Genomic DNA, 21,162 nt, shown 5'->3' on the forward strand with positions numbered 1-21,162 from the left:
TGGAAGTAAATCTTTAAGCAGTGAAGTATGGCCTTTCTCAATCAAATCATCTTCAGAATTTATTTTTCTAATCTTTTACCAAGAGAAAAAAAAAGTCTCTAGAGTTGCCAGAAAATTTAAAATTAAGTACAGAATGCTCAGCAGATGCTGTGTGTTGTGCAGCATCTGAAACAGAAGAGTTTACTAGTCTGGAGTGCCAAATGTACCAGATGGAAGTGGCAGCACATCGAATTCTATCACTAAACGCCAGCTCAGTAGGAGTCAATGGAATTAATTTCAGAAACTGTATAGAATGCTGCTGTTTCTATATGACCAGTTTAGAGCAATTGATGGGAGATGATTCTCTGTGAATTCAAAGAACCATTTGTATTTGCATAGCTCTTCTCACAACCTTCGCATACACAAATGTTTTTCAAGTGTTTAGTTCTTTGATGTGTGCTATCAGTTATCCTCCTGTTCTGCTTCTGGATACAGCATTTCCAACTATCCATTGTAGCCCCTTCAAAGAGAATGATTGAGCCTTCCACTGGCGGAATCCCATTGTGGCAAATTGAGAAGTTAAAAACAAGTAATTGCAAAAAATAACAAGGAATAAAAAGTCAGAATGAATAATGATAATTATGAAAGAAGTAACTTAGCCATACAACCTGTACTGGTTCACCAAGATGACAAATTTACTGATCTTGCCTATTTGTGGCTGTGGTTGATTTTTAAATGCCTTCCCTAATTGGATGTAATTGGGTCTTGCCAGGGAATCCATATCCTATGAATGAATTAAAAGATATTGTTCAGACTTCTGAATTGTATTCTGCTAACCTGATTACTCTGCTTACTAAACCAAGAATAGTAAACTTTTTAATCAACTAGTCTAGGGCCAGTTAATCCCTGGTAATATGGGAAGTATGCATATGTAATGTCTACTCACTGGAAAAATAGTTGTTTTCTAAGTACTATTCCCGGTAACTTTGCAGTATCTCAGGTTGTTTGCTGTGTAAAGGTTAACTTGTATTGGGCCAGTCTGCAACCTAAGTGGTACTATTAGCTGAAACAAAAGAGCTCTGTTTCTCCCAAACAGGACATGAGAAAACAGGCATCCAGCAAAAGCAATTGAAAATGAAACAGTGGGGTTTTTTAAAAAATAAAAAAACTTTGGATAAGTAGTTAGTTGGAAAAGGGGGTTTTGGCAAAAGGATATGTATAGAATGAGATGTTCACAATAGTCTCTGTGTTAAAGAGGGAGCCACTTGCTCTGTAGGAGAAAGAAAATAATCATTAGGTAAATTGTTCTTATCCTCTTCCAACCTTATATGAAAGACAGTATGAAAGATATACAAAGAAATAACACAGAGTTATTTATATAGCAACTTAACATAAACTCAAGATGACCTCAAATTTTAAAATTAAAGTATGGGATATTCATGAGTGTTAGCTGTGTCTTAAAAATGGATAACAGAATAATTTTAGTAGATGAATGAGTGCTATGCTCAATCGGTGGTCAAGTGCATTTCAATTGTTATTGCAACAACTCATTGCAACTGCAAAAAAGGAGTGGGTTTTGGGATGGAGGATTTGCTATTCACCTTTAACACAGAATATATAATATAAACATTGAAAAACAATAATTAATATAACTGCAGAACACTGTGCCTGCCACAGAATGAAGAGTGACTAAATGCAAATAGTGGTTCCTGAATCAAATTCAGAATCAGAATCAGGTTTAATATCACTGCCATATGTCATGGAATTTGTTATTTAATACAGAATTAGGCTTAATAACCTGAAGAGAGGTATTCAAAGAAGACTGAAGAACGCTTCTGGGAGTGGATGCAAGATGGCTGAAGACTCTGTAATGAGTTAAGTGGGACTTTGGAAAGGCCAATATCAGAGGGTCAAATCACGGGAATAAAGGAGACTGCAGAGGTGCAGAGGGGCAAGGCCACAAAGGAAGTTGAAGAGGAGGATTTTACATCCTAAAGGGATTCAATACTTTAGTGCAAGGCAATGTACTGGCGTTTATAGGATCTGCTGAAAATGCCACTTGATGTTTCCCAAATGTGATTTATTTCATCTTTGAGGTGATATTGGACAGGCAACTGGACAAAACCTTGACTGTTGCAAATTCGAAGGGAATGGTGAATGAGAAGGAGTGGTATCAGGAGTGATCCACACAAGAGTTGATCCTGTGCTTTCAGGATATGCCACAAGTCCCAACATTAAAGTCGAGAAGTGTAGGTCTTTGAGAGCTGCAGAACATGTCAGAGCAGTGTAGGAAGAAAACACTAACTTCAGAGGGCTGGATTATTTTAATGAAGTATGTCATTTTTATTTGTAAACAGCAATCTCTAGTGGAACATTTTAATGTATCAAAAACAGTGCACTTACACATATTAAGATTCTGATCTGAATTTTTCATTCAGAGTGAGATCTGAAATGAAGGACTGCTGCTGCTTAGTCAATGAGAGCAACTCATGAAAGAGCAATGACGAATCCCTTGCATTTTGATAGCTCCTTTCATAAACTCAGGACGTATCAAAATATTTTACAGCTTTTGCGATATAGTCGTGATTGCAATGAAGTTAGTACTATCATTCAGTAGCCTTATGATACAGTAAGGCCCTTCAAATTGCATGATGATAATGAGCAGAAAATCAGAAAGATGAAAGATGGTATATGCGATAGTGCAGTATTCTTAACTACGTAAGAATGAGACAGCAAGATCTGTGAATCACCTTTCCAGAAAAAGCTAGAACCCACAAACTTCTTACTCAGAGGTGAGTCTGCTACCAACTGAGTCATATATAATTCTATAAAGTCTATTCACTGCAGGGAAAAAAATCAAAAGAATGAATTGAATTTATAAATATGCTGCAAGCATGACTCAGACACTGTTTCTAAGGCCAGATTATGTTCAACAGGATGTACATTACTTGAAGCCTATTGGCATCATAGAGTCATATAGGGTTGACCCATTGATCCATCGCAAAACAAGATTCCCAGCTAAGCTAGTCCCATTTATCTGCATTTCACCCACATTCTCTAAATCTATTGCTTTAATTCAGCAAGGAACCATTCAAATATCAGAAAATCTGCAGGCTGAGGATATTTTCTCCATTCTGTTCAATAAACGTAGTATTACAAAAATGAGATGTGCACTTTCCCAAGGCACTCTCTTTCAACTTTGCCATATGTGTGTACTCAGAAACCCAATCCTCAGAAACTAAAGGATGATTAACCACATGCGTCAATTTTCAAATTTAACCTTATCAATGGAGTTTTAACTGTAAAATGGTGGCGGTTGTTGGTTTGGTGAGGGGAGGGGGCTCTGGGACTCGGGAAATTGTAGCAATCCAACCCTATTGTCTACGGTACCAATCAAGCAAACTATTCAAAATATCTTTCATTCTCAGACTGAATATATTTAAGTCCTCCTTGCCTGATGCACTTAAAAGTAATAACCTAGGGTATTTGTTTTTAATAGTAATATTTTATGAACCAGGAGTTACATTAACCATCCCCTTTCTGGGTAAAGGTCTTACTGGTCTCCATTTATAGCTCATGCCTTTCATGATTGGAATCATTTTAATACATATTTCTGTCTCCTTTTTCAGATTTTAATACTGAACAAGTATCCAAGAGGAAATTGTTCACCTGGAGCACTGTCTGTTGATCAATACAATCATGTTAAATTCTTTACCACATTGAAATAATTATTAACCCATTTTAGACATGATTTAAATCATGAAGATGGAATTTAATGCAAATATTTAAATCAATGTGCTGAAAAATAATACACAGGAAAAAATAAGTCTTTGTGTGGAGTGTAGATAATGCATGGTAAACCTGTCATATACTTCTTGTTGATACAGGGGCAGATTCTCAAAAAATGACCCATATGTACACACTCAGCTATTGAGTGCATGTGTCAAATTATCTTGAACATGCTCCTCAGAATTTTCCATCCACATTGAACAGGGAGTACACCAGTAACCTCTTGGTGTACAGAGGATGGTGTACATTTTGCAGATTTCAAAACTAAAACACAGATGCAATACAGCAGGATTTCTCTGCTCCATTTCGGTGAAGATCTAGGGTCAAAAAAAATTAAATTATGATACCTTTCCAAAGGTCCAATAATGTTACTGCAGCTTGACCATTGCTTTATCTAAGACTACTGCAGCTGCAGCTTCCATCTCAGGTCAAAACTGTGAGGATTCTGATGGAAGATATTGAAGATATATTCAGTATGTGTGTGTGTACATTTTGTTTTAAAAGGTAAGTCATTTGGAGATACAAGGAGGCCACTCCATATGTTTTCCTTGGCCACACATTTCCTCTCAAACTTTCCATGCTATTCAAGCCACTGATCATAGCTTGAGCTGTCTCAATTAACCCAATCTCCTAGAAATTCCAAAGGGTAAAAATCATCTTGTAAAAATTGAATTGGAGTTAACCCAGCATATTACAGAGCCACTGAATCATTACAGGACAAATGCAATGTCTGTATTAACAATCCTGCATGCCCCAGGACCTGCCCACCCACCCAGCCTCTATCATTCTTTTCCCTCCAGATACTTATCCACTTTCCCTTTGAACATCATACCTGAATCTTCCTCCACTGCTAATCTGGCAAAGCATCGCAGACCCTAACCACTTATTATATTTTGCCATTGATTTACTTTCTATGCCCATTTGTCCTTGACCCATTCTACCAAAGGGAAAAGTTTCTCTCTGTCTCCTTGGTCTATGTTCTTCATGATTTAAAGTATCTCTAATGGATACCCTTGCCCCCGTAACCTCCTCTGTTTCAGTCTGTTCCTCATCCCTGACATCCATTTATTAAATATTTTCTGCAGTCTTGCCAAAGCCACATGTTTTTAAAAGCGTACTGGTCAAAACTGGAGGCAGTACACAATTTGTGGATAATCTATATCTTAAAAAGATTCATCATGACTTCCTCCAACTTGCACAGAATACTTCTACTTCTAAAGCCTGGATCCCATATGCTGTTATTGCTAGTTTCTCAACATGCTACTTTCAAGAAACAATGTGCATATTGCTTAGATATCTGACCTTGTACTTCTTTTTGAATTATGCCTCTGGTTAGTATTGTGCCTTCTCATTCTCCCTGTCAAAAAATATAGCACCTCACATTCCTTAAACATTAACCCCAATCAGTGATCTCCCTACCCATTCTACTAGTCTGTTAAAATCCTCCTTGAAACTTACTACTCTCTTCTTTACTTTAGTTTACAATGATGGAGACAGTAATTAATTTCAAGAGTGATATAGACACTCAAAGTTTTGTATCATCTGTAAAATTGGAAATTGTTTCCTATGCACCCGTCAAAGTCATTAATACTGGCTCCTGAGGAATGATAGACCTACAGATTGAAAAAGCAGTCTATTACAGTGGGGCAGCACAGTGACACACTGTTAGATCTGTGGCCTCGCATCTCCGGAAACATGGGTTCAATTCTCATACTGAGATCTTGGCTGGGTTACCTGAAATCGGAAAATTCAATCAGTGGAAAAAGAGGTGGTGTTCTAGATTGCACTTGGCCTCATTCTGGCTGTGGAGAAGGCCAGGGATAGACAGGTCAGTGTAGAGTGGGAAGAGGAGGTGAAATGGTATGCGCATTGGAGGTCAGACCACTATGTTCAGAGTGCAGGTGTTCTGTAAAACAAGCACCTAATCTGTGCTTGGAGGTGTATAGGACGCTACATCAAAAGCACAAAGTGCAGTAAACAAGATTGGAGGATATGCACTAAAGTAGTCGGTGTGGTCTGCACATTCTCCTGTGACCACGTGGGTTTCTTCCAGATAGTGCAGTATCCTGCAGCATTCCAAGAATGAACAGGTAAGTAGGCAAACTGGCCATTGTTGAATCTCCTTAGTGTGTAAACTAGTGTTTAAATCTAAGGAAAAATATGGTACGGGATTCATATAAATGTATGCTTGATGGTCAGTGCAGAATCAATGGGCCAAACCATGCAGTGTAACTTGATGCCTCTTTCCTATTATTTAGCCAGGTTTCATATATGTGCTCTTATCAATATGCCTTTTTTAATTTTGTAGCCTTTTAGTCTACAAGCCTTTTATATGTTGCTGTAACAAATGCCCTTTGAAAGGCCACTGATATCAATAACGTCAACTCCGTTTACCTTGACAATGCCTTCTGTAACTTTATCAAAAAACTCGGATAGGCTAGTTAGAGTCACTTCCCAGAGAGCTTCCTGAACTCAACTATTCCAAGTTGCTAAAATTGATTGCTGACGCTTCTCACAGTTTATTTTTCAAAGTGCAGAAATACACAGATACCACCAATGCATTAGTAATCTTTCTAAATAATTTAACCATCCACTTGCCAGGGGCACTCTGTTGAGGTTAGGACTCAAATTTAGTTCTTTTTAAAATTTTGTAGGGATGGTTTGTGAATGCGGTTAGTGGTCAAGTTAGGGTTTAGGGTCAGGGATGTGGATGAGTTAAAGGTCAGGCCAAACTCTAGGCTTCCGCTGCCAGTGTCACAGGCATGTTACGAAGAACATCGGGTCAGCAAGAATGAGGGCTGGTGGCCCACTGGGTCAGCCAGTCCCCCCAAGTCAGTGGCTCCTGGGATCAGATTTTCTTTCAAGCAGGGGGGCACAAGAGCCTATGACCCTCTAAATACACAAGACAGTGAGTTCAGAGTTGTGGCCTGGAGTCTGGGGTCCTGTCATTGAAGAGTCTGGATTTCAAGCCCTGCAGTTCAGTGTTCTATCCTGGGATTGGTATCAAAGATCAGAAATCTGGAAATCAAACCCCAAAGGCCGAAGTCCTGCTTCTACAAGGCAGATATCCACTGGGGAAGTCAGAGAACCATTTGTCTGCAAGGCCACTGAAGAACAGAGGGCTGTTGGGTTGGAGGATGTGTATGTTGGAGGATATGTCGGCTTGTGTATGGGGGGGAAGAAAGGTGCTGGTTCCGCTGTTGTTATTGTATTGCTTGTTGAGTTCTTTGTTGTGTGTGTTCCATGTTGTTCAGCTGAGATTTGTGGGCATGCTATGCTGGCACCTGAATATGTGGTGACACTTGCAGGCTGTCCCCAGCACATCCTTAGCTTGTTATCACAAACAACGCATTTCACTGCAGGTTTCTAGATAGATGAATCCGAATCCAAATCCGAATCTGTAGCCCCAGAGGGTGTCCAAAGCTCTTTTGCACAAATCACAAGTCTCATTGGAATGTTGTTGCTCACCAACCTCTGCAGGTCCCTGGAAGCACCCTCTTATTACAGCAGTCATTATAGTAGCAGCAGTACTCACCCCAAGCTGGAAGAGTACAGTTAATAATGTGTATATTTTCCTTCAAGGACTGGCCGCCAAATCACACCCGCGAAGATAGCTGCTGGCAGCTGCAGGATTCTGTGATAGTTCAATATGTGCACAGTGTGGTATTATACAGTGAAACCCAACAATGCTTCAGAATTGACGATCTCTAGCTTTGTGAGATTTTTGGAAACAACATTAGGCCATTTCAACACTTTTACAAAGCAAGTCACACAATTTCTAGATCAGAGTCTCCAGTAAATTACACAGATTATCAGAGTACTCCCACCTGCACTCTGAGTTTAGAATGCCCCTGTGTCTGCCAATTTTATTTGGCTTTTTATCTCCTAAAGGGAAGTGGGCCCCTCTTGGCTGCAAGTTTAAAAGCTTAATTTTCAGGCAACACACCAGCAATGACTTAATGTTTCCAGGTGTTTGATATTTCTATGCTAATTTAAGACTCTGCACAATCAATGATCAATAATACAAAAAGTATTAAAAGGTACAATAATGTTGCCATCTAATATAACCATGTCGAAATCCACTCTTGATTTGATTGTCAGCTGTGTAGACCAATGACCGGACCTCCTGACAGCCACGACCCTGCAAATGGAATGTCTGTTCTACCCTCTAACCATCTCACATTGGCCATCGGTGCAGAGGCTGGGCAGTGGGGTTCTTTAACTGGTGACCTACATCCAACCATACAGAAGAATCCTGCTGTGGATGAATGATGAAGAGCTAGGTTAAAGCTGCATTGACCATCTCAGGAGAAAGAGCTGAATGACAATTCAATGACACAATATACTTGTTCTCCGTTGGGTGCCAGACTGACATAACGCAAGTAGATGTCCCTTAATCTGTAGACAGGCAATGTTGGATCACAGTCATCCCACAGAGAGCAGGAAAGAAAAATGAATGGAAATTTTCTGCGTGCAACTCTCATTTTCTGGATTGAAAACAAAATGCTGAAAGCAGTCCCTGCCATCTCTTCAGAAAGTGATGTGCCAGAGTCTGAATGGAAAAACAGAATGAGAGGAAATGAAAGCAAAGTGTCCAACAGATAAACAGCACTGGTTGATACACTAAACATTCACGTTCCTATGCTCCCTAAGTTATTCACTTTAGGAAAGTTACTGGACTGTTTTCTTGTGTATTAACAACACTTCATGGTGGCCGTGCCCCTCTTTTCTTCTCACTCTGAATGTGAACAGTAAAAAAGGGACTGCTGATTTAATGGAGTCCCAAAATCAAGCCTTAAACTATGGAAACAGCTAAGAGTTAAAATGATGATTCAATCAAGTTGGATTCCTTCCAGAAAAAACAAATCCTCAACACAGTCTGAGAGGAAATCATGTGCATTTTATGTCGAGTGTCCAAGACTTATAAAAAGGAATTTGCTGAAAGATTTACAGATAATTTAACCATTTGCCCTCATTGGGATAGTTCACTTTAATTGTTCTTGGTGGATAAAATTATTTGCTCCGAATAACGGTGATTACAGTGCTAGGAGACTGGAGCAGGTGCAATTTGTTCCTGTTATGCCCCAGTTAGAAGGGCATTGTTGCGCTACCTGACTTTGTGTAAATGCTCTTCCAAGTAAGCACTTCTCAACTTACGTCATCAAGTAGTGGTCAGCATGGAATTCCTTCAGATGTGGTGGGGCAGGGACCTGATGAATTCTGTGGGTTTGTCCACACCATATAACCAAATACGTCATTGCCAGATCTGACCAACAAGCACCAAGACCTCTCGCTTGGTTGGCTGGGAAAGGTTCCCTCCAAGCCAGAGCATTCCTCTATTGAAGACCATAAAACATGGGAGTAGAATTAGACTATTTGGCCAATCGAGTCTGCTCCACCATTTCATTCTGGATGATTTATTATTCCTCTCAATCCCAATCTCCTGCCATCTCTCCGTAACCCTTGACACTCTTGCTAATCAACGACTTAACAACTTCCACTTTAAATATACCCAATGAATCAGCCTCCATAGCCATCTGTGGCAATGAATTCCACAGATACACCACCCTCAAGCTAAAGAAATCCCTCCTCATCTCTGTTCAAAGATGACATGCTTCTATGCTGAGGAGGTGCCCTTAGGTCTTAGACTCCCCCACTATAGAAAACATCCTTTGCATGTCTACTCCGTCTAGGCCTTTTCAATATTTGATAGGTTTCAATGAGATCCCCCCTCATTCTTCAAAACTCTAGCCAGCACAGGCCCGGAGACATCAAACACTCCTCTTATTTTAACCCTGTCAATTCCAGGATCATTCTTCTGAACCTCCTATGGACCTTCTGCAATGCTAATACATCCTTCCTTAGATAAAGAGTCCAAAACTGTTTATAGTACTCCAAATGCCTTATAAGGTCTTAACATTACATCCTTGCTTTTATAATATAGCCCTCTTAAAACGAATGCTAACATTGCATTTGTCTTCCTTATCACTGACTTAACCTGCAAGTTAACCATTAGGAATCCTGCTTGAGGACCCCCAAGTCCCTCTGCACACTGATTTTTAAATTTTCTCCCTATTTAGAAAATAACTTTTGCCTTTATTCCTTCTACTGAAGTGCATGACTATCCACTTCCCTACACTATATTCCATCTCCCACTAATTTAATCATCCTCCCAATCAGTCCAAGATCTTCTGTAGACTCCTTGCATCCAATGAAAACAATTGCAAGTTCCTTTCCTGCTATTGACTACTTCAGCAGTTTCCCTTGCTGGCACATAGCTAGCCAGTTTACACAGACTAATCCTGTCAAAAAGCAGAAGATCAGCACCGGCATATGAGTCCCAGCCAAAACGTAGCTCTGCAGCCCTAGTTCAGAAAACATGGCTTGGTTACTACCAGGCAAAGTTAAGCTAGGGATCAATTAATTTGCTTATTAAACTGAATTTGAAAGATTCCATGGCACCTTTTGATGAACAGCAGGAAAGTCACCCCATTTTAACCAGCATTTCCACCTTCAACAAAACTGAGTGCTCAGCACCCCCTCTCAGTCATTGTGTAAGGACCTTGCTCATCATTATTTAGATTTTCCCACCCAATACAATTCACAGTAAGCAATCACACATAAAGGATCATTAAATCTTCATTAAAAATGTGCTTCGGTGATTTGTATTCAGGCATGCCCCTTTTCCCTTTGTCTCCAAAGGTATAGGATATATCAATTCTGTCTCTAAATCTTCTATTATGTGCAGATTCTTCTGATGGGCTTCCATTTTCTTTAGGTAAACTGAAATGTCTGACAGTGGGTTATGATGTTCTGTATTACAGCTTGAGCTCTGGTTGAGGGAACTTTCGGCATTGAGGGTATGGTGGCAAGTGCTGTTCAAACGACTGCAGATCAAACATATGCCATTTCCCATGTGGTGACCACATGCTGAGTGCTTCACATCTGTCAGCAACAATGTGATCATTTAAACCGAATGAGACAGGAAACTGAAGGTGCCTATCCAGAGCCACCTTCGGATTCCTGGATGTGATCAAAGTCAGCAAATGGCTAGCATTAGTAATAGAACAGTCTGCCATGATTCCTTTATTTAATAAGTGGCCCTGTTATCTTTAAGATCAGAGGCTTGAATATTCTTCTATATTGTGAACTTGTTTCGCCAGTGTATTATCACTGTAAAATGCCTTCTCCCACTCCAAGAATATTCTTGATTTATGTGTTTCAGGAGGAAGACTTAGGCAGCATTGTAGGAAATCTAGGCCCTCCCAAAGATAGTCAACCTTCATTGTATAACCCTAAAAGTCACTCCTCCATCTATGAAAGGGAAACCCACTTACCCAGATAAACCCCTTTCTGATAGCCTCCAAGTGATTAAGAATGCACTCCGCCTATTCAAGCTCACTTTCGCAATAATTTGAGAAGTCTCTGCTCAAAGAAGGACTCTTTCCACGATCACAGCAGATTTTTCTTATCTCCCAGCTGTATCATGCAATTGTTTCCCGCTGAGTGACATGTGCTAAACCCAGGCTATGCAGTGCGAAGAGCACCAGCCAGTTGGACAGGAGGATATCCATAGACACTCCAGGCAATCTTGTGATTTGAAGCTTTGGATCAACATGCAATTGTAAGCAAACAGCACAGCAGTCTCATTAAACTGAAGTTGTTTGGCACATCAGCCTTTGTACTGACGTGACCTGACACCAGAATTAAATAAAGCACTTTGTCTTGGCATAAAAACATTGTTCCTTAAACAAAATTGTGCAGCATTAATGAAGAGTTTGATGTTTATTTGGGCAACAGCAATAAAAGCAGTTTGCTTTTCTGATTAGAAAAACAAAAAATTGTAATGTACACAGCTGTCCAGCTAGAAAAAATAAACTGCTTCTATATGATCAAAAAGCCACGAGCTCAATGCATGAAAAGAATATAAAATTAGGTTGGATGTCCATTCTCACTGATGGTTCTAACTGGTTTACAGATGTCTGCTAGAGAGGGACCTGATATTCTTACTTGGCCTGATCTTCAAATGACTGTAGTTTCACATTATTGCACAATCAAGTCCTCCTGGCACTCAGTTCCAGGCAAATGCAGTCTTGTCAGTGTTGTCCGCATCACAATAGAAATGTAGCAAGTAAGCAGGCTTCCAGTTCATGGAACTGTTAGTCAGTTTATATTACCCCAAGACAAACCATAGGTTTAGGACATTTGGCTTTAGAAACAGGTACATAGGTAAGCAGTAACAGCTGTAATCTGGGTTAAAAATTGAACACTTAACAACATGCGGGCTGATGGGGAGACTCAGCACAAAAAGTATAAAGCAAAGGTCATGCCTGAAAGATCTACTGACAGCTGTCAATCTGGGGTCTATTTCAACAGCTGATTGGTAATGATTACTGGTCAGTCTCTTGTCCCAGTAGCAAAGAATCCGCTTTAGTTTTAAATTCCTAGCCTAATTTAAATCTGGTTGACAACATTTAGGGTGCCCAACAACAGCCAATACCCAGGGCGGTTTATGGAACTGAGCCCAGAAGATTAGGCCTGGCTGAGAGTCAGTGAAGTAGGTTATCCCTGTAATGAGAGAGCTATGGATCTATGGATGGTGGTGAACATCCTAGAATATACTCTGACTCGAAATAAACAAGACAACACAAATGAAATCCAAAGTCAAAAATCACAAACAGTAGTACTAGAAATGGAACTCTTACAATTGAGAACTGAGTGCTCAGCACTAGATCTTTAAGTACTGACTTTCCATGAAGGAATGTGGCAGGCAATAATTGGCAGTCTGTCCATATTCTGGGGAAATAGTGCTGAAACTGGGAATGTGTGCCACTGTTCAGCTGGCTCCTGACAGCCCAGAGCAATCAGGATGGTGCTGATGAAAGCTCTCTATCAATGTAGGGTCCAAGACGTACTGTGATGGAATTCAGCTTCTTTCTGCTGGGCCATATCCCTCCCAGTCCATCAGGTCCCAGCTTTTACTTCGAACAATGCAGGTGTCCAAAAGTCACTGGACTGTGTAGGTGGATTGTCCCTCAACAATTCTGGGAGGCAGAGGAGGTTTGGGAACTGGAGCCAAGGGGCTGGTGATCAAGGGCTTGAGGCAAGATATGTGGAATGTGGGCTGACTCAGTATGGTGCTCGGGAGTTGGAGATGATGGGTAACCGGGTTGATGCATCTCAGGGCTTTGAATGGACCTATGCAACAAGGGTCCAATTATCTGGATTCAGTCCATGTATGGAGATCTCTAGTTAAGAGCCAGAGCACTGACCTGGAAGAGATGCTTGTCCCTGTCTTTTCTGGTGGCTGGACTGGTCTTATTGCCATTAATTGACCAATAATGTCTCTCTAGCCTTAACCCGTTTCTGACAATACCTCTTGGCCAGATTGTTTGCTGATTGTCCCTACCTCTGCTTCTTGTTCCAGGAGCAGCGGAAGATGGTACCCAGATTGCCATTCAAAAGAGGAGATCTTGATAGATGAATGCTGTAGTGTGCTGTACAAAAACTCCACCTAGATTAAGTTATCACTCCACCTGATATGGTTCCCCAAGGCTAGACAACCAAATCTTCTCTCTAGGCCCTGGTTGACCCTCTCCATTCACCCGCTGGTCTGCAGATGGAATCTGGATGACGGATTGCCAGAGGCCCCAGTGAGTTCACAAAAGACCGACCGAAACCAGGAGGCAAACTGGAGACTGCGATCGAAGATGATATCTTGGGGAAACCATGAATTCTGAAGACATGCTGCAACATGAACTTAAAGTTTGGGAAGAGGCACAAAGCAACGTGCCTTGGAAAATCAGTCTATGACCACCATGATTACTGTATTACCTTGAGATGCTGGAAGACCAGGATGAAGTCCATGGAAATGTGGGACCAAGGGAGAGTAGGAATGGGAAGAGGCTGAAGCAGACCTTAAGGCTGTGCTTGGGGTTCTTTATTTCCTGCTCAGGTATCACATACTATGACATATTCCCAAACATGCCCGGCTACTAGTAATGTTTCTCGAAGAACTCAAGGGTAAGAGCAACACCTGAACGCTCAGCCACATTCAAGGTGTGACCTCAGTTGAGCACCTCCAAACAAAAAGATTCAGTGACAAAGATACATCCATGTGGATTACCCAGGTCTTCCCATGGACCTCTTGGGCTTGGTGCACTATGTTCCAATGGACGGACGCCACCACTCTAGAGCTGGGAATTATAGCTGAAGGGCTCTCTTCCCCATTAGATGCTTTAGTCTGTTGGCAGAAGACGTCTTGCTTTTTTGATTTTGGTTGGTAAGTAATAAGGAACTTGATGCTATTAAAGAATGGGGACAACGTGCCTGCCTGGAATTTGGCCTCTTTGCTTCCTGGATGTAGTCAGGTTTCTGTGGTTGTTACAGGATAGGGCAGTTAGTGCTTCCATATTCCAACTGCTCTCTGTAGCCAAGGTACAAAATTCTACAGAATAATCAGCCACAGACCCATTCCCCTGGCATAAGTTAAGGAGCTTTATCACAGACCCATGTCTTCTGGCAGGGTAATAGAACACCCTCCTCAAAGAGTGCGTTTGGAAGTGCAAACGGAACTCCACTCCCAAACCATTCATTTTCTGTGGAATTGATTTTTGTTCTCCCAGATTGAAATGTTACATTAAGCATGATACTTCGAGTGATGAGTCACCCTTGCTCCCTAAGTTTAGTCATCTCCTCTCTCATGCCTCTTTATTCCACTGTAATACTGATATATCTGACTTTAGCTTCCCCTTCTCAAATTGCAGGGTGAATTCTACCAAACTATCATTACTGACTGTAAGGCTTCCTTTACCTTGAGCCTTCTAATCAGGTCTGGTTCATTACACAACACCCAATCCAGAATAGCTGATCCCCTAATAGGCTCAACCATAAGCTGCTCTAAAAAACCACATTATGGGCATTATACAAATTCCCACTCTTGGGATCCAGCACCAACCTGATTTTCCCAATCTACCTGCATATTGACATCCCCCTTGACTATTGTAACATTGACCTTTTGACACACATTTTCTATTTCCTGTTGTAATTTGTAGACCACATCCTTACTACTCTTTGGAGGTCTGTTATATTTCAATGAGCTTTGTTGCTGGGATGAGATTTGAACACTGGAGCAGCAATGGCTGGAATTTCTGGGAGAAATTTGGAAGGTGCAGGATAGGTACATCCCAAAGAAGACATATTCTAAAGGCAGAATGATGCAAGCATGGCTGACAAAATAAGTCAAAGCCAATTAAAAGCCAAAGACATCATGGAACAAACATTAGTGGCAAGTTAGAGAATTGGTAAATTTTAATAACCAACAGAAGGCAACAAAAAATGTCATAAAGGAAAAGTGGTATTTGAAGGTAAACTAGCCAATAATTAGATCAGATTAGATTCAACATTATTGTCATTGTGCCGAGTACAGATACAAAGCCAATGAAATGCAGTTAGTATCTAACCAGAAATGCAAAAATAACTGCAAATAAAAAGTCAGTGCTACAGCACACAAATATAAAAGTACTGAGACAGTACAATATGAATGAAATACTGCTCAGTGCTGTGATGTGAGGTTCAGCAGGATTACAGCCTCAGGGAAGAAGCTCTTCCTGTGCCTGCTGGTGTGGGAGCGGAGGCTCCTGTAGCGCCTACTGGATGGGAGGAGAGTAAAAAGTCCATGGTTAGGGTGAGATGCATCCTTGATAATGCTTTTCGCCCTGCCCAGGCAGCATTTATGGTAAATGTTCTCAATGGTGGGCAATTGTGTGCCGATAATGCACTGGGCAATTTTCACCACACGCTGGAGTGCTTTGCAGTCAGATACGGGACAATTCCCATACCACACTAATATTAAAGAGGTTTAAAAAAAAACATTTCTTCAGATATAGTAAGTGTAAAAGAGAGGTGAGAGCAGATATCGGACTGCTGGAAAATGTTGCTGGAGAGGTAGTAAGGAAATGGCGGATGAACTGAATAATAACTTTGCATCAGTCTTCACTGTGGAAAATACTAGCAGGATGCTGGATGTTCGAGAGCATCAGGGGCGAAGTGTGTCAAGTTGCCATTACTAGGGTGAAGGTGCTTGGGAAACTGAAAGGTCTGATGGTACATAAGTGACCTGGATCACGTGATCTACTCCCCAGGGTTCTGCAAGAGGTGGCTGAAGAGATTGTGAAGGTATTAGAAATGATTTTTCGAGAATCAATTGTTTCTGGCATGGTTCTGAAGAACTGGAAAATTGCAAACGTCATTCCACTCTTCAAGAAGGGAGGGAGTCTGGTCAGATCTTGGAGTCAATTGTTAAGGATGTGGTTTCGGGGTACTTGGAGGCACAGAATAAAATAGCCCATAATCTGCATGGGAAAATCGCAAGGGAAAATCTTGCCTATTACTACCTCTCCAGCATCATTTACCAGCTGCCCAATATCCACTCTACCCTCCATTTTACTCTATGTCCAAAAAATGTTTGGTATCCTCATTTATATTATTGACTAGCTTACCTTCATATTTCACCTTCTCTCCTTTTTACTTACTTAGTTGTCAGTTTTAAAAGCTTCTCGATCCTCTAACTTGCCATTTTTTTGCTATATTATATGCCCTTAATCTACTATAGGCTCACAACTCTGATCTTCTTTCAGTCATAACTCACTGATGCCTACAACATCATACCTGCCAATTTTTAATTGCACTACAAGATCATCCACCTTATTCCCAATACTGCGTGCTTTCAAATATAACACCTTCAGTACTGTATTCATCACCTTTATGATTTTGCTCCAATGTTACACTTCAACTCATCCCACTAACTGCAATTTTTCCCTGTCATCTGCCTGCCCCTCCTCACAGTCTCACGACACACTGCATCTAGTTATATACCAATTGCCCCATCCTCAGCCCTATCACTCCATTTCCCACCCCCTGCCAAATTAGTTTAAACCCTCCACAATATACTAAAGTTTGAGTAGTCTTATGTGAAGGAAAACTTGTGGTCCCAATGGGGGATGAAAGTCAAATGATCTGCTGGGACCAGGACCAATGGGGACACAAGGAAGCTGGAAGTATCATGACAAGATAAGGTAAGGTGCAACGGTGTAATTTAATAAAGGGTATACTTCATTTTGTCGTGATGGAGTTAACAAGGACTGGGGCAATCATCTGTCTTACCTCCAGAACCACTGGACTGATAAATATTACAGGACAATGTTGATACTTGGACAATACCCAGAGACTAAAGCAACTTTTCTCAATGGATCTATAAGCAGTGTTACTCCGATAACAAATTAGAAAATGCATACTTGAACTTGTCTTCTTTGGGGTTTGATAGTTTGACATGCATAGACAAAACCTTGGGTATACTGAGGGGTACAAGGATACAGTTCTCATGTAATAAAACTTGAGGGGGTGGCATTATCAATTATCCCAAAGGGGATAATCATTAGTTCTTTTAGGCTCAGTTAATGAGTGACCATGACCATTAACTAACAACGCCCATGGTAAGATTATGGTTTGTAGGATCACACTGATGCCAATTTTAGGTTGGGCAGTGACTCTCACTAGAGATAGATCAATCAGGGGCGAGGGTTACATGAAATGTTTCCAACGGTTGCTTGGGTCGTGACTAACTGTACACGGGGGGTTGGGGGGAGCAGCAGGGTGAAAATGGCATTCAAAGCCAAGGCCAAGAGTTTCTGTCAGGTCCCACTATTCCTCATGATTTGTACTATTATCTGAAAGCTTACAACCCCACCCCTTCAAATAAGTGGAGTGACATCAAGTGCAATACAAAGGATTGGTGTTAGAAAACATGAGGCAATCTGTCAGTTTTGGTATCAGAATAGCAGCATGTGCAGATATTTTTAATCTAACTGAAATAAGTGCAAATATTGCCTGCCCACCAGAAAACAGTTATTCACTCAACTTCTTTGGAGGCAAATAAGAAGGAGAGAGTTTAAAACAGTCCAAGAAGAAGGGCAAGAGGACTAGTGGTAGCATGTTCTGCATTGACATTAGAAACAGTCAATACCTTAGATATAACAGAATTAGAAAACTAGGTATATCCATGCAGCACCAAAAATGGGACATCAGTGCAGAGACTTAACTAGATCAAATCTGGATGAATAAGTTGGGTCAGAAGTCATCCCAGGTAATCCTGAATGTAGCTCAAGTTCTGATGCCCCTTCACTCTTGACTGTATTGATAGCACTTCTAAGGAGGCACAGAAGGCAGAGACATGCGCTACATGAGCTAGTTGGGCACTGGACACGACTGGCAGAAATTTATTCCAACTTCAAGCAAATCAAGCAACAAATTGGATATCAAATGAGCAGCTAAAAGAATGGGTTGGAGAAGAGGTACCCTCACGTGACCTCAAAGTTCAAAGCAATTTTATCATCAAAGTATGTATATAGTATATCACTATATATTACCCCGAGACCCATTTTCTTGCATGGATTCATGGTAGAAGAAATAAATACAATGAAATCAATGAAAAACTGCACATGAAAAAGTCTGACATACAAGCAGTGTGCAAAAGAAGACAATCTGTGAACTACAAAAGAAAACAAATATTATTAATAATAATAAATAAATAAACAGATAATGCTGAGAACATGAGGTGAGAGTCCATAGGTTGTGGAATCAGTTTAGTGTTGAGTTATACACGCTGGTACAGGAGCCTAATAGTTGACTTTAGAAGTCTTACAATAACTAATAGAATATTGGGTACCAGTGACGAAATGAAAGGACGATTTTATGTCTTTGCAGTGAGAAAAAAAATGGCAAAAGCTGCCCAAAAGTTGTGAAGAGAAAAGTATTTACAAATAGACAAATGAAAACAAACAAGCATGTACAAAAATTAACAAATATACGGAGGCTTTCTCCATGATGTCTTTAAATTTCCAATATAACTATACACTAACTGTCATATCCACTTCTCTGGCAAAGTCAGACCGAGGGCTTACCGTAAACCTGTCTCCACCTGGCCTAGAAGGACCAGGAAATTCTACCGTTGGTTGTGGGGTGGGGGGGGGGGATCACATGACCAGACCATAATAATTATTTCAGATGCAGAATTTGAACATTTTAAACAGGGATTCTAACATCCTACAGTTTTATTCCACAACAAATGCCTTCATTAAACCCATAGATCAGTGTCCACATGCTCAGCTGAATATAAAAGAATAATGCCTCCCCACCAGTGGTGTTGTTTGTGTAGGGTGTGGTGTGTCTGCTCCCACTAGGCCAGGCATTATTTTAGGATGCCCTAAGCTGTCCCTTAGGTCTTTTGGGACTGTTCTGCTGTCTACAAACTGATGTAACAGTGTGCGTGAAAATAAATGAAACTGTTTGGAATGCCTGTGTCTAGTTAGAAACCAGTATAGCACGTTAACTGAAGGGATTGTTTTGATCAGCCAAGCTAGCGATTGTTTTACTGTTGGGGTGTGTAAATGGTGAACTCTCAAGAACTGCAGAATGGGAAGGCAAAGTGTGTGAACTACTGGGGAAACTAGACCAGGGACAGAACGAGGAGGAGTTGCTAACCGGGCAAAGGGGCAAAGTTAGCAGGAGAATTGGCATTGCCAACCTGTTCTGTCACAAGGGCCTTGCAATCCCAAGCAAAGCATCCAAGACAATCATTTGCACCGTTTGTTGAACTATGCACCACCTCTGATTCCTTGTCCCTGATTTGTTGTAGCAGGTAACAAGATAGAACACAAGTCCAGCTCCACCACGATCAAGCAACTTGCTAGTGGAACAGGCCTGCAGAACATGATGTTTTTTATATCCAGCACTGACTTTTGATTCTAAAAATAGCGTAAAGGATGAACAATTACACCTTTGTTTGCTGACAGGAAGAGAACAGTAACTCAAATAACTACGCGTTACAACAGGGGTGTGCAGAGGAGCACCTCTGAATGCACTATACATCAAAACTTGAGATGGATGGACTACAGCAGCAGAAGACTACGGACAGGTACCCGGTGGCCACTTTACTAGGTACAGGAGTTAATGAAGTGGCCACTGAGTATAGCACAATACATACACAAAATGCTGTAGGAACTCAGCGGGTCAAGCAACAACTATGAAGGGAAATAAACAGCTGACGTTTCGGGCTGAGAGCTTAAACTTGAATTGGAACTAATCTGAAAGTTCAGCTCTCGTGGTGGAGCTGGACTTGTTGTGTTCTATCTTGTTACCTGCTACAACAAATCAGGGACAAGGAGTCAGAGGTGGTGCATAGTCCAACAAACGGTGGAAATGATTGTCTTGGATGCTCTGCTTGGGATTGCAAACAGTCATTCTCCTCTGACCACTCACATTAACAAGTCTTTTTCACCCACAGAACTGCCATTCACTGGAAGATTTTTAGTATTTTCGCATCATTCTCTGTTTGAGATGGTTGTGCGTGAAAATCCCAGGAGATCAGCTGTTTCTGAGATACTCAAACCACCCCGTCTGGCACCAACAATCACTCTACAGTCAAGGTTGCTTGGATTACATTTCTTCTCCGCTCTGATATTTGGTCTGACCAACAAATGAACCTCTTGACCATGTCTGCGTGTTTTTTATGGATTGACTTGCTGCCACATGATTGGCTTATTAGGTATTTGTATTAATGAGCAGGTGCACAGCGTACCTAAAACATTGGCCATTGAGTACATTTAGCAATGACAGCTATGTGTTATACAAAGGGATAGAAACAGCTTCCTTTGGAGGGACACAATATAGCTATTGGAAATGTGATTTGGGACTGGCTGTTGAAGGACGAGCATTGTCTCAGCCAGCAGCAAACATGGTAATAGAGGAAAACCTCACGTTTCAACACACTGATATGGACCAATATTTGTGGAGGAGCAACGTACCAAAATATCACAAGTTCTACCCTTGATTGCATGCTGCACATTGCGGATGAGCCAATGGATCAAACACACTAACTAAATTAAAACACTTCCTGATAAGGCAAATGAGGACTGCAGGCCACCAAGGGAGTAAGTGCAACAACTGGAAGCTCAGGAAAATGTATCCAGTGTCTCAAGAGACATGACTCTGGAGAAGGCTGCAGGTAGAACTGAAACATAGGACCTTAACCCCTAACCCCTTCCTACCATCCTCCTGGCTAATGTACAGTCTCTGGAAAATAAAACCAAAGATATCAGACTGCAATATTGGAGGAACATCAGGTACTGTTTGGCATCCTGTTTCACAGAGACCTGGCTCACCCCCAGCAGTCCAGGCATAATGCTTCAGCCTGAAGACTTCACCATCCACTACATGGACCAGACAGCAGCATCAAGTAAGGGCAGAGGCAGTGGTGTTTGCTTGATGGTTAACTCATCATGGTGCACAGAAGTGGCAATTCTGTCTCAGTTCTGGTCCCCACAACTGGAACATCCG

Source organism: Hypanus sabinus, chromosome 6 (assembly GCF_030144855.1).
Source record: "Hypanus sabinus isolate sHypSab1 chromosome 6, sHypSab1.hap1, whole genome shotgun sequence".
NCBI classification, from domain to species: domain Eukaryota; kingdom Metazoa; phylum Chordata; class Chondrichthyes; order Myliobatiformes; family Dasyatidae; genus Hypanus; species Hypanus sabinus.